The sequence below is a fragment of the Delphinus delphis genome, chromosome 4 (genome assembly GCF_949987515.2).
Source record: "Delphinus delphis chromosome 4, mDelDel1.2, whole genome shotgun sequence".
In the NCBI taxonomy this organism is placed as follows: Eukaryota; Metazoa; Chordata; class Mammalia; order Artiodactyla; family Delphinidae; genus Delphinus; species Delphinus delphis.
The window spans coordinates 107,103,318-107,123,892 of NC_082686.1; the positions used below are offsets into that span (position 1 = coordinate 107,103,318).

The 20,575-nt window shown below is 39.9% G+C and overlaps 1 long non-coding RNA gene and 1 other non-coding gene across 3 annotated transcripts; one reads left to right on the forward strand and one right to left on the reverse strand.

The window, feature by feature from the left end:
• Nucleotides 1-8,156: 8,156 nt before the first annotated feature.
• Nucleotides 8,157-8,263, reverse strand: LOC132425190 (U6 spliceosomal RNA). Its single transcript, XR_009519383.1, has one exon. It is a non-coding gene; the product is annotated as a U6 spliceosomal RNA (small nuclear RNA).
• A 6,018-nt stretch (nucleotides 8,264-14,281) lies between these two features.
• On the forward strand, nucleotides 14,282-18,730 carry LOC132424241 (uncharacterized). Of its 2 annotated transcripts, none has more exons than XR_009519188.1 (3): nucleotides 14,282-14,409; nucleotides 17,658-17,896; nucleotides 18,360-18,730. It is a non-coding gene; the product is annotated as an uncharacterized lncRNA (long non-coding RNA). The 2 variants fall into 2 exon arrangements; XR_009519189.1 differs by lacking the exon at nucleotides 14,282-14,409 and adding an exon at nucleotides 14,411-14,543.
• The last annotated feature ends 1,845 nt before the right edge of the window (nucleotides 18,731-20,575 follow it).

The window sequence follows — 20,575 nt, forward strand, 5'->3', positions numbered from 1 at the left end:
AACTAGAGAGCCATAGATCCTCCTGTGCTCTAACAGAGGGCAAGGCTTCTAGAGATTGGCTCACTCCCGCCTTAATCCTCCATGCATCAGGCTTCCCCTTCCCACCAAAATCAGCTTTTTCCATCCTCACTCTTACGTACAAACAGACAGCCAAGGATCACCAAACATTTTAGGGAAATCTCCAACATAAGAGACACAGAGCAAGGCAAAAAGGAAAAAAAAAAAATTGAAGAAACAGAGACAATGCAGACAACAGAAGAAAATTTCAAAGTAACTAGTGTCCTCTGAAAAAGAAGAAAAACTGTTGGACCCACGACACAAGAATAAAGTGATACTTAAAAGTTTTAAAAAAAAAGAAAGAAGCAATCAGAGAAAAAGAAAGGGCTTTTGAAAACTAACCCTACCCCTAATTAGGGTATAGTATAATAACCAGAATGAAAACTATTTCAAAAGAAATGTTAGAAGAGAATTTTAAGGAAACTTCCCATAAAATAAACAAAAAACAAAAAAAGGGAAGAAGAATAGGAACATTAGGAGAAAAATCCAGGCTCCCCAACATTAGACTAATAGAAGTTCTGGAAAGAAATGAGAATAAAGCAAAGGGAAAAAATTATTGAATAAATAATGAAAGAACATTCCCTCAAACTTAAAGAAATGAGTTTCCAGATTGAAAGCATCTACTTAATACCCAGCTTACTGAATTAAAAAAAAAATAAGTTACATCACTGTACAATTTCAGAACATTTGGGATAAAGAAATGATCCTAAAAGCCTTGGAGAAAGGGGGTATAGTATAGTTATATGCATAGAACAGGTAAACAGAACATACTGGAGGGGCTTCCCTGGTGGTGCAGTTGTTAAGAAGCCACCTGCCAATGCAGGGGACACGGGTTCGAACCCTGGTCCAGAAAGATCCCACATGCTGTGGAGCAACTAAGCCCATGCTGTACAACTACTGAGGCTGCGAGCCACAACTACGGAAGCCCGTGTGCCTAGAGCCCGTGCTACACAACAAGAGAAGCCACCACACTAAGCCCGTGCACCACAACGAAGAGTAGCCCCCGCTCACCTCAACTAGAGAAAGCCCACGCGCAGCAATGAAGACCCAGCGCGGCCAAAAATAAATGATAATAAATAAAATAAATATTTTAAAAAATCTTATCTATAAAAAAATAAATAAAAAATATAAAAAAGAACATACTGGAAACGAGAACTCAGGAAAGTAGCAAGGCTGGAGAGATTTCAGAGTCATCATACAAGTATGTGCAAGCTGAGGCAGGTGAGCAGGTGAAAGTTCTCAGGAAGAACACACACAGCCGCCTTCTAAGTCTTGGACCACAAAGCTGATGTAATAGCAGCTCACTGGGCAGTGACCAGCCTATGCTTGCTACTAAAATGGGGCAGACCACGCTGAGTCATATTAGATCCTGAGGCAAAAGGGAAAATCAGTAATACTGATCCTGTCTACAGTGTTAACTAGTGCCTCCCAAAAATTTATGTCCACCGGAGCCTCAGAATGTGACCTTATTTGGAAATACGGTCTTTGCAAATATAATTAGATTAAGATGAGATGAGATCATACTGGATTAGAGTGGGCTCTAAATCCAGTGACTGGTACACACAGGGAAGAAGGTCAGGGGGAGATGGAAGCACAGATTGGAGTGGTGCAGCTATAAGCCAAGAAAGTCCAAAGACTTCAGCAATCACCAGAAGCTAGGGGACAGGCATGAAGTTTCTCCCTGCAAGTGGCCAGCCTCCAGCACAGGAAGACAATATGTTTCTGTTAAGCCATCCAGTTTATGGTGCTTTGTTACAGTAGCCCTAGGAAACGGATATGGCTTTATTTAAAATTTTGACATTTTATTATGGATTGCTTGGCATTAATTTTGATTTCTTTAAATACTACATTAAAATATCTTGATAAATGAGTTTTTTGGCCCCCCCCCCTTAAATTTTGCCCCTGAAATCCAGGCCCTGGGGCATGTTTTAACTACTTTCATTGAATTGCTAACACATAGCTTTCTCAGTCAGTCATTTTGCAGAGACATATACTCTATATCCAAAGAACAAAGAGTAAAAGCAAGCAAGCATGATATTTTTTTTGGAATCTTTGAATTTTATTTTATTTATTTTTTTATACAGCAGGTTCTTATTAGTTATCTATTTTATACATATTTGTGTATATATGTCAATCCCAATCTCCCAATTCATCACACCCCCCCACCCTCCCCACCATTTTCCCCCCTTGGTGTCCGTACGTTTGTTCTGTACCTCTGTGTCTCTATTTGCGCCCTGCAAACCGGTTCATCTGTACCATTTTTCCTGGCTCCACATATCTGCGTTAATACATGATATTTGTTTTTCTCTTACTTCACTCTGTATGACAGAATCTAGATCCATCCACACGTCTACAAATGACCCAATTTCGTTCCTTTTTATGGCTGAGTAATATTCCATTGTATATATGTACCACATCTTCTTTATCCATTCGTCTGTCAATGGGCATTTAGGTTGCTTCCATGACCTGGCTATTATAAATAGTGCTGCAATGAACATTGGGGTGCATGTGTCTTTTTGAATTATGGTTTTCCCTGGGTATCTGGCCAGTAGTGGGATTGCTGGGTCATATGGTAATTTTATTTCTAGTTTTTTAAGGAACCTCCATACTGTTCTCCATAGTGGCTGTATCAACTAACATTCCCACCAACAGTGCAAGAGGGTTCCCTTTTCTCCATACCCTCTCCAACATTTGTTTTTTGTAGATCTTCTGAAGATGCCCATTCTAACTGGTGTGAGGTGATACCTCATTGTAGTTTTGATTTGCATTTCTCTAATAATTAGTGATGTTGAGCATCTTTTCATGTGCTTTTTGGACATCTGTATGTCTTCTTTGGAGAAATGTCTATTTAGGTCTTCTGCCCATTTTTGGATTGGATTGTTTGTTTTTTTAATATTGAGCTTCATGGACTGTTTATATATTTTGGAGATTAATCCTTTGTCCATTGATTCGTTTGCAAATATTTTCTCCCATTCTGAGGGTTGTCTTCGTCTTATTTGTGGTTTCCTTTGCTGTGCAAAAGCTTTTAAGTTTCATTAGGTCCCATTTGTTTCTTTTTGTTTTTATTTCCATTACTCTAGGAGGTGGATCAAGAAAGATCTTCCTGTGATTTATGTCAAAAAGTGTTCTTCCTGTGTTTTCCTCTAAGATATTTATAGTGTCTGGCCTTACATTTAGGTCTCTAATCCATTTTGAGTTTATTTTTGTGTATGGTGTTAGGGAGGGTTCTAATTTCATTCTTTTACATGTAGCTGTCCAGTTTTCCCAGCACCACTTATTGAAGAGGCTGTCTTTTCTCCATTGTATATCCTTGCCTCCTTTGTCATAGATTAGTTGACCATATGTGTGTGAGTTTATCTCTGGACTTTCTATCCTGTTCCATTGATTTATATTTCTGTTTTTGTGCCAGTACCGTATTGTCTTGATTACAGTAGCTTTGTAGTATAGTCTGAAGTCAGGGAGTCTGATTCCTCCAGCTCCATTTTTTTCCCTCAAGACTGCTTTGGCTATTCGGGGTCTTTTGTGTCTTCATACAAATTTTAAGATTTCTTGTTCTAGTTCTGTAAAAAAAAATGCCATTGGTAATTTGATAGGGATTGCATTGAATCTGTAAATTGCTTTGGGTAGTACAGTCAGTTTCACAATATTGATTCTTCCAATCCAAGAACATGGTATATCTCTCCATCTGTTTGTATCATCTTTAATTTCTTTCATTAGTGTCTTATAGTTTTCTGAATACAGGTCTTTTGTCTCCCTAGGTAGGTTTATTCCTAGGTATTTTATTCTTTTTGTTGCAATGGTAAATGGGAGTATTTCCTTAATTTCTCTTTCAGATTTTTCATCATTAGTGTATAGGAATGCAAGAGATTTCTGTGCATTAATTTTGTATCCTGCAACTTTACCAAATTCATTGATTAGCTCTAGTAGTTTTCTGGTGGCATCTTTAGGATTCTCTGTGTATAGTATCATGTCATCTGCAAACAGTGACCGTTTTACATCTTCTTTTCCAGTTTCTATTCCTTTTATTTCTTTTTCTTCTCTGATTGCCATGGCTAGGATTTCCAAAACTATGTTGAATAATAGTGGTAAGAGTGGACATCCTTGTCTTGTTCCTGATCTTAGAGGAAATGCTTTCAGTTTTTCACCATTGAGAATGTTTGCTGTGGGTTTGTCATATATGGTCTTTATTATGTTCTGATAGGTTCCCTCTATGCCCACTTTCTGGAGAGTTTTTATCATAGATGGGTGTTGAATTTTGTCGAAAGCTTTTCTGCATCTATTGAGATGATCATATGGTTTTTCTTCTTCAGTTTGTTAATATGGTGTATCACATTGATTGATCTGCATATATTGAAGAATCCTTGCATCCCTGGGATAAATCCCACTTGATCATGCTGTATGATCCTTTTAATGTGTTGTTGGATTCTGTTTGCTAGTATTTTGTTGAGGATTTTTGCATCTATATTCATCAGTGATATTGGTCTGTAATTTTCTTTTTTTGTAATATCTTTGTCTGGTTTTGGTATCAGGGTGATGGTAGCCTCATAGAATCAGTTTGGGAGTGTTCCTTTCTCTGAAATTTTCTGGAAGACTTTGAGAAGGATGGGTGTTAGCTCTTCTCTAAATGTTTTTTTTTTATTGTTGTTGGTTTTTGCGGTACGCGGGCCTCTCATGTTGTGGCCTCTCCCGTTGTGGAGCACAGGCTCCGGACACGCAGGCTCAGTGGCCATGGCTCACGGGCCTAGCCACTCCGCGCCATGTGGGATCTTCCCGGCCCGGGGCACGAACCCATGTCCCCTGCATTGGCAGGCGGACTCTCAACCACTGCGCCACCAGGGAAGCCCTTCTCTAAATGTTTGATAGAATTCACCTGTGAAGCCATCTGGTCCTAGACTTTTGTTTGTTGAAAGATTTTTAATCACAGTTTCAATTTCAGTGCTTGTGATTGGTCTGTTCATATTTTCTATTTCTTCCTGGTTCAGTCTTGGAAGGTTACACCTTCCTAGGAATTTGTCTGTTTCTTCCAGGTTGTCCATTTTATTGGCACAGAGTTGCTTGTAATAGTCTCTTAGGATGCTTTGTATTTCTGCTGTGTCTGTTGTAACTTCTCCTTTTTCATTTGTAATTTTATTGATTTGAGGCCTCTCTCTCTTTTTCTTGATGAATCTGGCTAATGGTTTATCAATTTTGTTTATCTTCTCAAAGAACCAGCTTTTAGTTTTATTGATCTTTGCTATTGTTTTCTTCATTTCTATTTCATTTATTTCTGCTCTGATCTTTATCATTTCTTTCCTTCTACTAACTTTGGGGTTTTTTTGTTCTTCTTTCTCTAGTTCCTTTAGGTGTAAGGTTAGATTGTTTTTTTGAGATTTTTCTTGTTTCTTGAGATAGGATTGTATTGCTATAAACTTCCCTCTTAGAACTGCTTTTGCTGCATCCCATAGGTTTTGGATCATCATGTTTTTGTTGTCATTTGTCTCTAGGTATTTTTTATTTCCTCTTTGATTTCTTCAGTGATCTCTTGGTTATTTAGTAACGTATTGTCTAGCCTCCATGTGTTCGTGTTTTTTATGTTTTTTTCCCTGCAATTGATTTCTTATCTCATAGCGTTGTGGTCAGAAAAGATGCTTGATATGATTTCAGTTTTCTTAAATTTACTGAGCCTTGATTTGTTACCCAATATGTGATCTATCCTGGAGAATGTTCCGTGTGCACTTGAGAAGAAAGTGTAATCTCTTGTTTTTGTAATCTCTTGTTTAGGACATTTTTTGACTGTCCTATAAATATCAATTAAATCTATCTGGTCTATTGTGTCATTTAAAGCTTGTGTTTCCTGATTAATTTTCTGTTTGGATGATCTGTCCATGGGTGTAATTGAGGTGTTAAAGTCTCTCACTATTATTCTGTTACTGTCGATTTCCTCTTTTATAGCTGTTAGCAGTTGCCTTATGTATTGAGGTGCTCCTATGTTGGGTGCATATATATTTATAATTGTTATATCTGCTTCTTGGATTGATCCCTTGATCATTATGTAGTGTCCTTCCTTGTCTCTTGTAACATTCTTTATTTTAAAGTCTATTTTATCTGATATGAGTATTCCTACTCCAGCTTTCTTTTGATTTCCATTTGCATGGACTATGTTTTTCCATCCCCTCACTTTCAGTCTGTATGTGTCCCTAGGTCTGAAATGGGTCTTTTGTGGACAGCATATATACGGGTCTTGTTTTTGTATCCATTCAGTGAGCTTGTGTCTTTTGGTTGGAGCATTGAATCCATTCACATTTAAGGTAATTATCAATATGTATGTTCCTATTACCATCTTCTTAATTGTTATGGTTTTGTTTTTGTAGGTCCTTTTCTTCTCTTATGTTTCCCACTTAGAGAAGTTCCTTTAGCATTCATTGTAGAGCTGGTTTGGTGGTGCTGAATTCTCTTAGCTTTTGCTTGTCTGTAAAGGCTTTGATTTCTCTGTCAAATCTGAATGAGATCCTTGCCGGGTAGAGTAATCTTGTTGTAGGTTCTTCCCTTTCACCACTTTAAATATATTGTGCCACTGCTTTCTGGCTTGTAGAGTTTCTGCTGAAAAATCAGCTGTTAACCTTATGGGAGTTCCTTTGTATGTTATTTGTCGTTTTTCCCTTGTTGCTTTTAATAATTGTTCTTTGTCTTTAATTTTTGTCAATTTGATTACTATGTGTCTTGGCATGTTTCTCCTTGGGTTTATCCTTCCTGGGACTCTCTGTGCTTCCTGGACTTGGGTGGCTGTTTCCTTTCCCACGTTAAGGAAGTTTTCGACTATAATCTCTTCAAATATTTTCTCAGGTCCTTTCTCTCTCTCTTCTCCTTCTGAGACCCCTGTAATGCAAATGTTGTTGCATTTAATGTTGTCCCAGATGTCTCTTAGGCTCTCTTCAATTCTTTTCATTCTTTTTTCTTTATTCTGTTCCGCGGCAGTGAATTCCACCATTCTGTCTTCCAGGTCACTTATCCGTTCTTCTGCCTTAGTTATTCTGCTATTGATTCCCTCTAGTGTATTTTTCATTTCAGTTATTGTATTGTTCATCTCTGTTTGTTTGTTCTTTAATTCTTCTAGGTCTTTGTTAAACATTTCTTGCATCTTCTCAATCTTTGCCTCCATTCTTTTTCTGAGGTCCTGGATCATCTTCACTAGCATTATTGTGAATTCTTTTTCTGGAAGGTTGCCTATCACCACTTCATTTAGTTGTTTTTCTGGGGTTATGTTGTTCCTTCATCTGGTACAAAGTCTTCTGCCTTTTCATTTTGTCTATCTTTCTGTGAATGTGGTTTTCCTTCCACAGGCTGCAGAGTTGTGGTTCTTCTTGCGTCTGCTCAAGCAAGCATGGTTTTTAAATAAAAAGTTGATTTCTTCAACAAGGGATGATTACATGTTTTCCTCCCTCATTTCAGATATGCAGCCCATCTCTCAGGAGGGACATACAGATATTGGCAGCCGTGTTTAAAACCAGTAATCACAGTCTGATAATTCCATCTGCTTCCCCTGAGAAAGAAAAATAATTACATGGCAGTTTCAGTGGCCTTGGATCCCATGTAGGGAATTTTATTAATACATTGTATTCACTTTGAGAAAACATCTGAAGGAAAATTCTTTTAGAATTGAATGGGGGAGAGTTGGGTATTGGAGTAAGTGGCAGTTTTAGAACATGGCCCCAAGTCTTTTGACACTCCTTTCATGGAGAGGTGATGGTGGGTGGGGGTCCTATGGGCACACTTCTTTTTTTTTTTTTTAATTGAAGTATACTTGATTTACAATGTTGTGTTAATTTCTGCTATACAGCAAAATGACTTAGTTATACACATATATTCATTCTTATATTCTTTTCCATTATGGTTTATCCCAGGAGATTGGTTATAGTTCCCTGTGCTATACAGTAGGACCTTGTTGTCCATGCATTCTAAATGCAATAGTTTGCATCTACTAACCCCAGACTCCCAGTCCATACCCCCCACCCCCCTTTCCCTTGGCAACCACGTGCTGTATTTTAGATTCCACATATAAGTGATATCATATGGTATTTGTTTTTCTCTTATTTCACTTAGTATGATAATCTCTAGTTGCCAAAAATATGGAATGCTTCACAAATTTGCATGTCATCCTTGGTCAGCGGCCATGCTAATCTTCTCTGTATTGTTCCAATTTTAGTGTATGTGCTGCCGAAGCGAGCACTGGGCACACTTCTTGAATCTGGGCAGGCTTATGACTCCTTCAACCAAGAGACTGCAGTGGACACAATAGTGAGGCTGGGTCATAAAAGGTAATGCAGCATCAGCCTTACACACTAGAACACTCAAGCTTGGAGCCCTGAGCTGCCATGTAAAAGTCTAACTACCCTGAGAACATTAGCTGTAGAGAAGTCAAGCCACATAAAGAAGACAAGTGCAGTTACTTCTGTTGGCAGTCCCAGACCCTGAGGCAGCCCAGCCCAAGGGATGAGACCTGAAATCTCAAGGAGGAGAGGTCCACCATCCCTGCTGTGCCCAGTCTGATTCCTGACCCACAAAACCTGTGAACATAATCAAATGGTTGTTTCAAGTTGCTGAATTTGGGTCAATTTGTTATGCAGCAAAAGTAACTGCAAGAGAGTATGAGGGTCGAAGACATATCAATATGAATGGGTAGATTCATTATCCAAAAATCTTCCAGTCAACTGCAGAATGGAAGTTTACAATACTTTGGAATAAAAGTTTTTCCAAAATAATCTGGAATAATCTTTGTACTTGTTTTCTATTATAGCTTCAGAGCAGTGAAACGTATAAAGCCCATCCCTTGCTCATGCTTTCTGTTCAAATTGCTTCTTAATTGTGAAAACCTCTATCTTAGTCATAAGACAGAAGGATAAAGTCAGCCTTGCCACATTTCAAATTTTATCCCATGAATGCAGATGTGAGTGAACTGCATCCTCAAGCTTCCTAATAACAGAATGGATTAGCATAACTTCTCAGGTGATAATGCTATTTCATGTCTATATGTTTCACAGTTCTAGCAGTAAAAATGCTAATACTATTGCTGACATTTTAAAAACTAATATGATCCTTATTTTTGTTTGTATTTTAAAGCCACAAAAAATAAAACTAACCCCCAACAATGCTCATGCTTTTTTTTTTGTCCTTAAAACACAGTATATGATAAGGATAATGATAAAGTCCTATAAATATATAAAATGCTCATTAGAATAAGCAAGCTTTGTGTTTCTACCATCCTGGAATCCAGGTTCTCAACTTATGGTAAGGTACAAGATATACAAGTTGAAGAATCACCACCCTGGAATGTAGAATTTAAAAAAAAATGTAGTGAGGTGGATGGACATAGAATCTGTCATACAGAGTGAAGTTAGTCAGAAAGAGAAAAACAAATACCGTGTGCTAACACATATATATGGAATCTAAAAAAGCAGTACTGATGAACCTAGTGGCAAAGCAGGAATAAAGATGCAGACATAAAGAATGGACTTGACGGCACAGGGAGGAAAGGGGAAGCTGGGACAAAGTGAGAGTAGCACTGACATATATACACTACCAAAGGTAAAATGGATGGCTAGTGGGAAGCTGCTGCATAGCACAGGGAGATCAGCTCAGTGCTTTGTGACCACCTAGAGGGATGGGATAGGGAGGGTGGGAGGGAGGCTCAACAGGGAAGGGATATGGGGATATATGTATACATATAGCTGATTCACTTTGTTGTACTTTGTTGTACAACAGAAACTAACACAACACTGTAAAGCATCTATACTCCAATAAAGATGTGAACTGTATAAAAAACAAATAAATAAGATAAAATTCAGAAAAAGAAAGATGTGAAAAAAAATGTAGAACAGTGCTTCTGTGAATTGTTGAATTCAAGGTAGACATATAGTATTACACAGATATTATGGGAATAATAGAATTTATCATTTTTTTCTATTTTTACTATTCAGCTACCAAATGTCATTGAAATGAATAATTGTTTTTATTTTTCCTCCAACTCTATCGAGATATAATTGGCATATAATATTACATAAGTTTAAGTTGCACAATGTGATGACTTGATACAAATATATATTGCTAAATGTTTACCATAATAAGTGTAGTTAACACATCCTTCACCTCACATACAGTAATTACCATTTATTGTTGTTGTTATTATGTTGAGAACATTTAAGATCTACTCTTACTGGGAAAACTGGATAAGCACATGCAGAAGAATTTGACCTTATCTAACACCAGTCAAAAAAATTAACTCAAAATGGATTAAAGACTTAAACATAAGACCTGAAACCCTAAAACCCCTAGAAGAAAACATAGCTGAAAAGTTCCTTGTCATTGGTCTTGGCAGCAATTTCCTGGATATGACACCAAAGGCACGAGCAACAAAAGCAAAAATCAATAGGTGGGACTACATCAAATTAAAAAGCTTTTGCACAGCAAAAGGAACAACCAACGAAATGAAAAAGCAACCTACAGAATGGAAGAAAATATTTGTAAACCATATATCTGGTAAGTGGTTCCAAAGTACTTAAAGAATTCATACAACTCAGCAAAAACAACAAAAAACCTTATTAAAAAGTAGGCAGAGAGGGCTTCCCTGGTGGCGCAGTTGTTGAGAGTCCGCCTGCCGATGCAGGGGACGTGGGTTCGTGCCCTGGTCCGGGAAGATCCCACATGCCGCGGAGCGGCTGGGCCCGCGAGCCGTGGCCGCTGAGCCTGCGCGTCCGGAGCCTGTGCTCCGCAACGGGAGAGACCACAACAGTGAGAGGCCCGCGTACCGTAAAAAAAAAAAAAAAAAAAAAAGTAGTCAGAGGAATTGAATAGAGTTTTCAAAAACAACATACACATGGTCAACAGGCACATGAAAAGGTGCTCCACACCACTAATCATCAGGGAAATGCAAATCAGAACCACAAGATATCACCTCATTCCTGTTAGAATGGCCATAGTTAAAAAGACAAGTGATAACAAGTGTCAGCAAAAGGTGTGAAGAAAAGGGAATCCTTTTGCACTGTTGGTGGGAATGCAAACTGGTGCAGCCACTATGGAAAACAGTATGGAGTTTCTTCAAACAATTAAAAAAATAGAACTACCAGGCTTCCCTGGTGGCGCAGTGGTTGAGAGTCAGCCTGCCCATGCAGGAGACACGGGTTCGTGACCCGGTCCGGGAAGATCCCACATGCCGCGGAGCGGCTGGACCCATGAGCCATGGCTGCTGAGCCTGTGCATCTGGAGCCTGTGCTGGGCCACAACAGTGAGAGGCCCGTGTACCGCAAAAAAAAAAAAAAAAATAGAACTGCCATGTGATCCAGCAGTCCCACTTCTGGATATATATTCAAAGGAACTGAAATCAGGATCTCATCAAGGTATCCACACTCCCATGTTTATTGCTGTATTATTTCACAATAGCCAAGATCTGGAAACAACCTAAGCATCCATCAATTGATGAATGGATGAAGAAAATGTGGTGTATATATAATGGAATACTATTCAGACATGAGAAAGAAGGAAATTCTGCTGTTTGAGACAGCTTAGATGAAACTTGAGGGCAGTGTGCTAAGTGAAATAAGTCAGACAGCGTAAAACAAATACTATATGATCTCACTTATATGTGGAATCTAAAAAAGCCAAACTCAGAAAGCAGAGTCACCAGGAGCTAGGGGGTGGGAGAAATGGGAAAGTACTTTTGAAAGGGTACAAACTTCCAGTTAGAGGATTAACAAGTTCTGGGGATTTAATGCACAGCATGGTGACTATAACTAATAATACTGTCTTATATTTGAATGTTACTAAGAGAGTAGATACTAAATATTCTCACCACAAAAAAAAGAAATGGTAATTATGTAACAGGAGGGAGGTGTTAGCTAACTATGGTGGTAATAATCTTGCAATATATGGATGTATCAAATCAGCACATTGTACACCTTATACAGTGTTGTCAATTATATCTCAATAAAGCTGGGGGAATAAAAAAATCTACTCTCTAAGCAACTTTCAAGTATATAATACAGTATTGTTAACTATTGTTAACTATAGTCACCATCCTGTACATTTCATGCCCAGAATGCATTCCTCTTACAGCTGTAGTTTGTACCCTATGACTAATATCTCCACATTTCTTCTACCAGCCCCTGGTAAACACCATTCTACTGTTTCTGAGTTTGACTTTTTAAGATTATACGAGTGAGATCATACAGTATTTGTCCCTCTTTATTTGCCTTATTTCACTTAGCATAATGCCCTCAAGCTTCCGATTATTTTTAAATGATGGAATACAGAGCAGTGTATTTTCTTTCATGAAGGGAACTAAGACATAAACCACACTTCAGGAGTACCTTTGAATGTTTTAGCAGAATACAAAATATGTTTCCAACCAACTTCTGCAAGTTATTGTTAACCAAGCAGAATAAGACAGACACCAAAGAGAGAAATTGATAACAAGAGAGCATACTTCAGTCAGTTGGCAATAGTGTACTTTAATGAACTCTATTATTCATTTTAAATTAGATGTTAATTCCTTATTATTATACATATTCACTCAGAGACCATGGAATTGGAAATAGCAGCAGAGGTTCTGCCTTCTATAACACTGGGCAAGGGATTCTCTGGGCTTTAGGTTCCCCAAGTGTAGAACAAGGATAACAAAAACCACTGGCAGGACTGGGCACAGGGGCCAACACGTTGAGAAGCCTATGGGTTGGCATGTAGTCTGCAATCACTGGTATATTATTATTTCATAGGTAGAACCCCTGTGATTGTTTCTTCTGGAGCAGCTAAAGCAGCTAAAGCACAGGTTTATGCTGTGAAAGACACAACTCATCTGAGGCAATGCGTCACAGAGGCATGTGCAGGGATTGATGGAAAGTGATGTGTTTCTTGAGTTTTATAGAACCTACCTACAGCTATGTTATTTTACGTTGAGTTTTGTATAATTTAGAGCATGTCTCTGTTTATATATGTTTTTCTCCTCTTTCTGATTCTAAACAGCTCACCACACACTCCGTCCTCTTTCCTATCTCTCCCTCTCTTTTCTTTCCTTCACTACTCTCTCTTACACACTCCTACTTTCACTGAACATCTATGGAAAGAAGTAGGAGGCAGCTTTTAGAAGAGGAAATTTTATATCTAACTATATACATAATATATATCTAACTGATCCCCCCCCCCAAACAAAACACCCTTAAAACAAGAAAATAAACTTTAAAAATTCTTCTATTTCCTTTTATGGTCATTTAAGGGAGAGGCATTTAAAGGAGGAAGGAAAGGCTGGCTCAACTATCACAAAAAAACCCAAAAAAAACAGAGGAAGTTAAAGAAATAGAGAAAGCAAAGGGAGGGCGGGGAGAAAGAGAACTCCGGAAGAAAACAAAAATCATGGAAAGTGGAAAAAGACAAGTGAGGTAGGAAGACAAGAAAAGAGGCAATAAAAGATCAAGCTCAGAGGGCTCTAAAGACAGCCTTAGTCACGCTGGCCAGAGTACTGGCATGGTGAAAACAGTGGCCTGAATTCCACCCCTCTCAGGCAAATCACAGAAATCTTTGGGTCAATTTCATTGCCTGTAAAAGGTAGACAAAACCTTTGCCCCTTATAAATTTAAATTCTCATTTTATTTCTGATACCTTTTCACGTTGTCTTTAAGCAGCTTACAAAATGATTAACCACGGTTTCAAGTTCTTTAACAGCTTTTTATACCCATCTTTTCAAAATGCCACCCCTGTATTATTCAAATGGAAACTAACTTAAAATCACATTAATCTCATCAAGCCGGACTAGGTACTGCTTATCCCAGCCTCCATACACAAAGTCGTCATTTTATGGATGTCACTCTTCCACTTTACACCCTAAGGGCACACATAAAAACGACAAGCGAAAGCCTTCAAATAAACCCAAATAACAACACATTTTACAGTTCCCTTTTAACAGAACTCCCAGGTTGGAAGATCAACTAGGATGAGAGGTCGTGTTCACCCTTATTAGGAAACGGGCACAGTTTAAAGGCTTAATTCGAAGTCTTAGGAAATTACAAAAGAGGTTTCCTTTCCAAGAGAGGTTCAGGCCAGGGGAGGAGCAGGCGACCTTCCTACCCACCCCACCCAGCACTCGGCATCAGATTAGAACTAAGCGGCAGCATTCTGCCGCTGACGTCAAAAGAGGCCGGCTGCTGCGAGGGGCGGAGGGAAGGGCGGGCGACGACGCGACTGCGCAGGGGCGGAAGGCGGACGGACGGAGAAGGCAGGCGAGCTAGATCCGGCAGCTGGCGGAGGGAGCCGCACGACCGCGGCCACGCGAGGGCAGGGCGCGCCGCGCGTGCGCGGGGCGTGGCTGTAGTTCTGCAGGTTTTCCGGCATGTGAGTGTCTCTTCCCGGCCGCCCTCGCGGCTTGGTCGCCTCAGGCCTTCCTAGAAATGATGGGGTTGGCGCTCTCCTCCCTCATGACCGTTGTGAAATCATTACGCCCCCGGAGTCCACGGCAGCCCAGCCAGGTCTTGCACGTGTTCATTGTCCCCGGGCCGAGTGCGGTCAAACTTTGCGGGGGTAGCGGGGCCTGGGGCGGGGTGGGGGTGGGGTCTTCAGTCCGAGCACTTGTCTCGCGGGGTGTGGGCCCCAGGCTGACGCCGAGTTAGTTGAAGGGCTTTGCAACTGACCACCCCCTTCGTTCACTTCCCCCACGGTAGAGCCCTCCGGGAAACCCGCCTCTAGATCTGGGATGGCCCTTTAGCAGCTGGAGAAGGGAGTTACCGCCAGAGTCCTTCCGTAAAAAATTGTAAATGCTGTAATAACTATCTAATTAAATTCACTTCCGCAAAGCAGGCAGAATGTTGTGAGGTTCTTTATTGAGAAGGGCGAGCAAAGGGCAAATGATGCTTGGTCTTCGCTTTTAAAAACAGTTGCTGAAACTGTTGAGGGGATACAGTGGAGCTTTTCCAGCTTGTCTTTTCCCCGCCGCTACCTATTTCTCCCTGAACTCCCTCGGCCCAGGGAACAGAGAGACCAGGTTGGGATTTCCGGGTCTACAGATCCGAAGCAGCCTAGAAGGAATCACATGAACAATGCCTAAAACAGCCCATCTCCATATCCTTTTTTAAATTGGAAGCTGAGATAGTCCTGCTGGGAGTGAATGAATAAATATACACTAGTGATTAAACGTATGTATAAGGCTTTGTCCGTGATGTTTCTATTCTGAAAATTAGGTACGCACTAGATATTTTTAAACCTAAAGGCAAAACTGTTAGTAACCCAGCAGACATCTACCACTGATTCATGCTTCCCACCTTAAGGAGTAACTGGATTGCTTTTGAGATTCCAGTGATATGTATGAAAACACTGTACACTCTAAAGCAATTATATGTCAGCTCTAAGTAGTTGCTCTCAGGATGTAGGATTTAGATACCTCTGAATTGTTTCGTGATTTGTGAATAGAGAAATCTGTGGTAGTTTTAAGGTGTGGCAGAGGAGCAATATCAGGTTCGATAGTGTGCATGTGTCACTGTCACTATGAGGAAACATTTCCCTGAGACAAAACTAGACTAGGGCTCCAGTGAGTTTAATGTCACAGTGTACATAATTTAAATCAATCCAACTAACAATTCCTCTAAAGCATCTTGTGGTGGGCCTGGAGAAAGCTTGTTCTTTTAGTTACATAGTAAGATGAATTATTTTCACTGTAGCAACCAATGTTACACCGGTCCAGGGAGAAACAGTGTTACAATAGAGCCTTTGGATGCTGTCATGGAAAGAACACTGGATTGGGCATCAGAAAAACCAGAGTTCTAATCTAACCCTGCCACTCAATCTAAAATCGTCTAAAATCGTTCGTTTCTCTGGATTTCCCTTTCCTCACATTTAATGTGGGTTTGTCACTCTCCTGAATTCTGTTTGCTGGTCAGGCTTTCCCTCTTTGGTCTTAGCACTTTAGGGTAACATAATTTAGTGAGCACTCACTAGAGGTTTGTTGAAATAATTCCAACTCTACAAAGTTTGATGTTGAGCTGTTTTTATTGTTTGAAACAATACATGTAAGATCTGTTATTAAGAATGCTATTTATTGTCAAAGAATCACTCCATAGATGACTTATTACAGAGGTGTACAGGTACCTTTACAGAGGATAAATCTTGACACCACCTTAATCAAATAATCAAAATTAACCAAAAATTGGACAATAATTGGACATCATGTGCCCCTTGCTGTGAAGCTTAGAGAAAGATTCAACATCATCAATGGAGTATTCCTGGGAAAATATTTAACCTGAATCTAATCATAATCTAATCACTGACAACTCCAAATTAAGGAACATGCTGCAAAATAGTTGACCTGGAATCATGAAAAATACCATAAAAGACAAAAACCCTAGGGAATTGTTCTAAATTAAAGAAATGTGACAACTGTTTGCAGGGAACTTGATATGAGGCTCATTTATTTTTATTTTATTATTTTTTAATGAGGCTTATTTATTTTTGTTTCATAATGTTCAAAATAGCTAATGTGGTCCTCAGATTCCCAGAAGTTACCTCCTGTTCGCTCTGAGAAAACTAAATGTGTAGGGAGCTTCAGAAAAGCTGATTCTTATTATTCCTGAAAGTTTCTTCCGTGAAAGACCGCTTGTGTTAAACACTTACTGGAAACAGAAAACACTACTAAATGAGGTCAGCTACTTCACTGCTCAAAATTATAACTCAATCCTTAAAAGGAAAATGGAATCATTTTTAAAATGTCATTTTTAGGGATTTGCTGGCCCTTTCTATTTTTAATTGCCTAGGCCCAGTTAGAGGGAAACAGGCAAAGAATAATAAAAATGAAACTACTACCTAGGGGTAAGACAGGAATAAAGACACAGACCTACTAGGGAATGGACTTGAGGATATGGGGAGGGGGAAGGGTAAGCTGTGACAAAGTGAGAGAGTGGCATGGGCATATATACACTACAAAACATAAAATAGATAGCTAGTGGGAAGCAGCCGCATAGCACAGGGAGATCAGCTCAGTGCTTTGTGACCACCTAGAGGGGTGGGATAGGGAGGGTGGGAGGGAGGGAGACGCAAGAGGGAAGAGGTATGGGAATGTATGTATATGTATAACTGATTCACTTTGTTATAAAGCAGAAAGTAACACACCATTGTAAAGCAAATATACTCCAATAAAGATGTAAAAAAAAAAATGAAACTACTAGAAAAGCTTGAGGAAGTAAATGTTCTTAATATTATTCTTTTATTAATATAGCTCTTGATTTTCTTGAGGTAATCACTGCTTTACACCCTCCAGAGGTCCTGAGAGCCTCTAGAAATGAGGGCCTCTTCCTGAGTCCTTCACCTTCCAGCCCCTGCCTACCTCTGCAGACTCATCAATCCCTGGTGTACACACACACTGTATTCTCACACACCAGAATATTCCTCGTGTAAGTCTTCTTTCAATTAAGGTAGGTTTAGGATGAAATGAATAAAAAGGAAGTTATCTGTTCACATAACTGAAAATCCCAGGGGTAGCATATAGGCTGTGACTACAGGGAGGGGCCCATATGAAGTCTTGGGTTGGGTTTCCATCTCTGGTCTCTGCTCTTTTTTTCTGCTGACTTCATTCTCAAACTGGTTCTCTTCTGCAGCTCCAGGCTTATGTCCTCCTTTCAGCAGTCCCAGCAGCAACAAGCAGCTCTCTCCCCTCCCCTGGCCAGGAGTACAGCCAAAGCCCTGGACTTGGCTGTTGTCCTGAACCAGTCACCGGGAGGAAGTGGGGAAGGGGTCAGCCCCACCTCAGCCACCTACAGCGAGGACGGAGAAGTTGTGGGTCCCCCAGGGAAAATGAAAGAAGGAAGACTGAATGCTGGGCAGGCTGAAACAACAGGTGTCCACTGTATTTCTCAACACACCCAGCAATCTCATACCTCCCTGCCCTGGCCCCTGTTTTTCCTCTGCCTAAGATGCTCTTCCACAGTTATCCTTCTGACAAATACCTGTGTAGCCTTTAAAAGCCAGATCACATGTCACCTCCTTTTTGCCACCTTTTTTGTCTGTAAAATTACTCCATCCTTGGAACTGTTTCTATACCTCATACCTATTTCTATTATTATCAGACTGAACTGGATTTTTTTTAGAACAATTAATTGCAATTATACAAGTAATATATATTCATTATTAAAAATTCAAAGAGTAATATCACTCAAAGAGTGGCCCATGGACTGTCACCAAACTCTGAACTGTTTGTTACAGTCCTCAATAAGTACAGAAATTGAGAGTAAGTCTAAAACTTGTTTTGGCAATTTGATAGAACTTTATGTCTGTTGAATCTAACAATAAACAATTCACAGGACTTCCTGGTGGTGCAGTGGTTAAGAATCCACCTGCCAATGCAGAGGAATGTCGGGTTTGAGCCCTGGTCCAGGAAGATTCCACATGCCGCGGAGCAACTAAGCCCGTGCGCCACAACTACTGAGCCTGCGCTCTGGAGCCCGCAAGCCACAACTACTGAGCCTGTGTGCCACAACTACTGAAGCCCACACACCACAACTACTGAAGCCCGTGCGCCTAGAGCCCGGCTCCACAGCAAGATAAGCCACCGCAATGAGAAGCCCACGCACCACAATGAAGAGTAGCCCCTGCTCTCCGCAACTACAGAAAGCCCACACGCAGCAACGAAGACCCAATGCAGCCAAAAAATAAATTAATTAATTAATATTAATAATAATTTGCCTATATTTGCATGGCTATTGAGTGACAGGATTTTTTTTTCCCAGTAAGTCAACTACAGAGCCTCCAATACTTTCAGCCATTGGGTTCCACTTCCTACATATTGAGATTATTAAAAGAGATAAAATCATCTAATGTGCTTTAAAGCCTTGCCACTCAGTATAGCTCTTAGACTAGCAGTATCAGCATCACTTGGGAGTTTTTTTGAAAATGGGGCTCTCAGTCTCCACCCAGGTAATTTGTATACATCTTAAAGTTTGAGAAGCACTTCTTAAAGAATATCAGGAAATGGCAACTCTCACTGCACTGGTTTTCTATAACTGCTGTTTAAAATTACAACAAATTTAATGGCTTAAAGCAACACAAATTTATATTATCTTACAGTTCTGCAAGTTAGAAGCCCTAAATCAGTTTCAATGGGCCAAAACCCAGGTGTTGGCAGGGTCACACTCCTTTGATGTTGTCTGTTTGGAAGTCATGCCAATAAGCTCTTCTTACTCTTGAACTGCTGACTAAAACTAAGACTGGTTGGCCAATTTTTGACATGAAGTACCATAAAGAATAAATCCATCCAAGGACCAGCTTGACTGGATTATTTGCAATCAGCAGATATTTACTGAGTAGCTATTTGAAGCCTCATCTTTGGACCTTAATTTCCTTGCTTGAATAAAAGAGATGAGAGTAGATACTAACTTTAATCTAGCTCCAAAAGCAAACCTGTGGTTTTGTGTTAGCTTTACAGTTCAGTTTATCAAATTGGCACTGGCCTTAACTCTTGGTCACACATGCCCAGTTTCTGGAAACACCTCCAAAAACTGTCTCAGAGCTTTGGTCCATACTCAGTCACCAAATGACTTCACTATATTGTTTCTGTGAGCTCCTGTCCCCCCATTGCAACTCTCTGGGTATAGCAATTCCAACAGGCCTTCTGTTCTGCAGTCCAGGCCTATACAGAACAGAGGTGGTGGGCTATTTAAGTAGCCCACTGTGAGGACACAGAATAGAGCAGAAGTGGAAACAGCTGATCTGCTACAAAGTGCTGCAAAAATAACAGGATAAATTGGGACCCGTAGCTCCCCGTTAGGGAGACAGGGCTGTGGTGATAGGACAGGCACTTGAAGATGGAACTGACTTCTGGATGGAAAGGAGAAGGCAAGACCAGGTTGCCTATGGAAGGCCCTTGGAGAAAAACACGCAATTCAGTCCACAAGTTCTGATTATGTATCTACCATATACACAGTGTCTATCAGGTTCTGTAGAGAATGCAAATAAATGCAAAAATGGTCCTATTTTTAGGGAGTCAATGAATTCACCCATGAACTAATCAAGTAACAACAATGCATGATAGTATGGAATCATGTGTCAAAATATACTAAAGGTCATTAAGTGCTAGGTCTTGGTTCAAGTTGAGACATAGAGGGGAATAAGGTCAGGTGGTAATGGGATATGGAAATGAGTGACAAGGTAAGTTAAGATTGTGGAAAGCCTCAATTGCCGAAAGGTGTTTGATCTCTATCTTTTATCTTCAGCATTTTTTTTGAGGAAGTGGAAGAAGTAAACTGATATATCAAGAGCAATTTAGAGATGTCCCAGGTTGAATGAGGGATGGGAGAGACTGTAGGCAAGAAGACCATTTAGAAAGCTACTGTGATGGTCCAGGCAGATATAGTAGAATAGAACAGACAGATTCAAGAACAATTTCCTTCTTTGAAGGAAGGAACAACAGGACTTAGTGACTAAAATACAATAAAGAAGAAATAACCAAAGATGAGTCTGAGGTTTAAGATGTCTGGATGACCAGAGTCAAAGAACTTTAGACCTGCAAGGGGTCCAATTG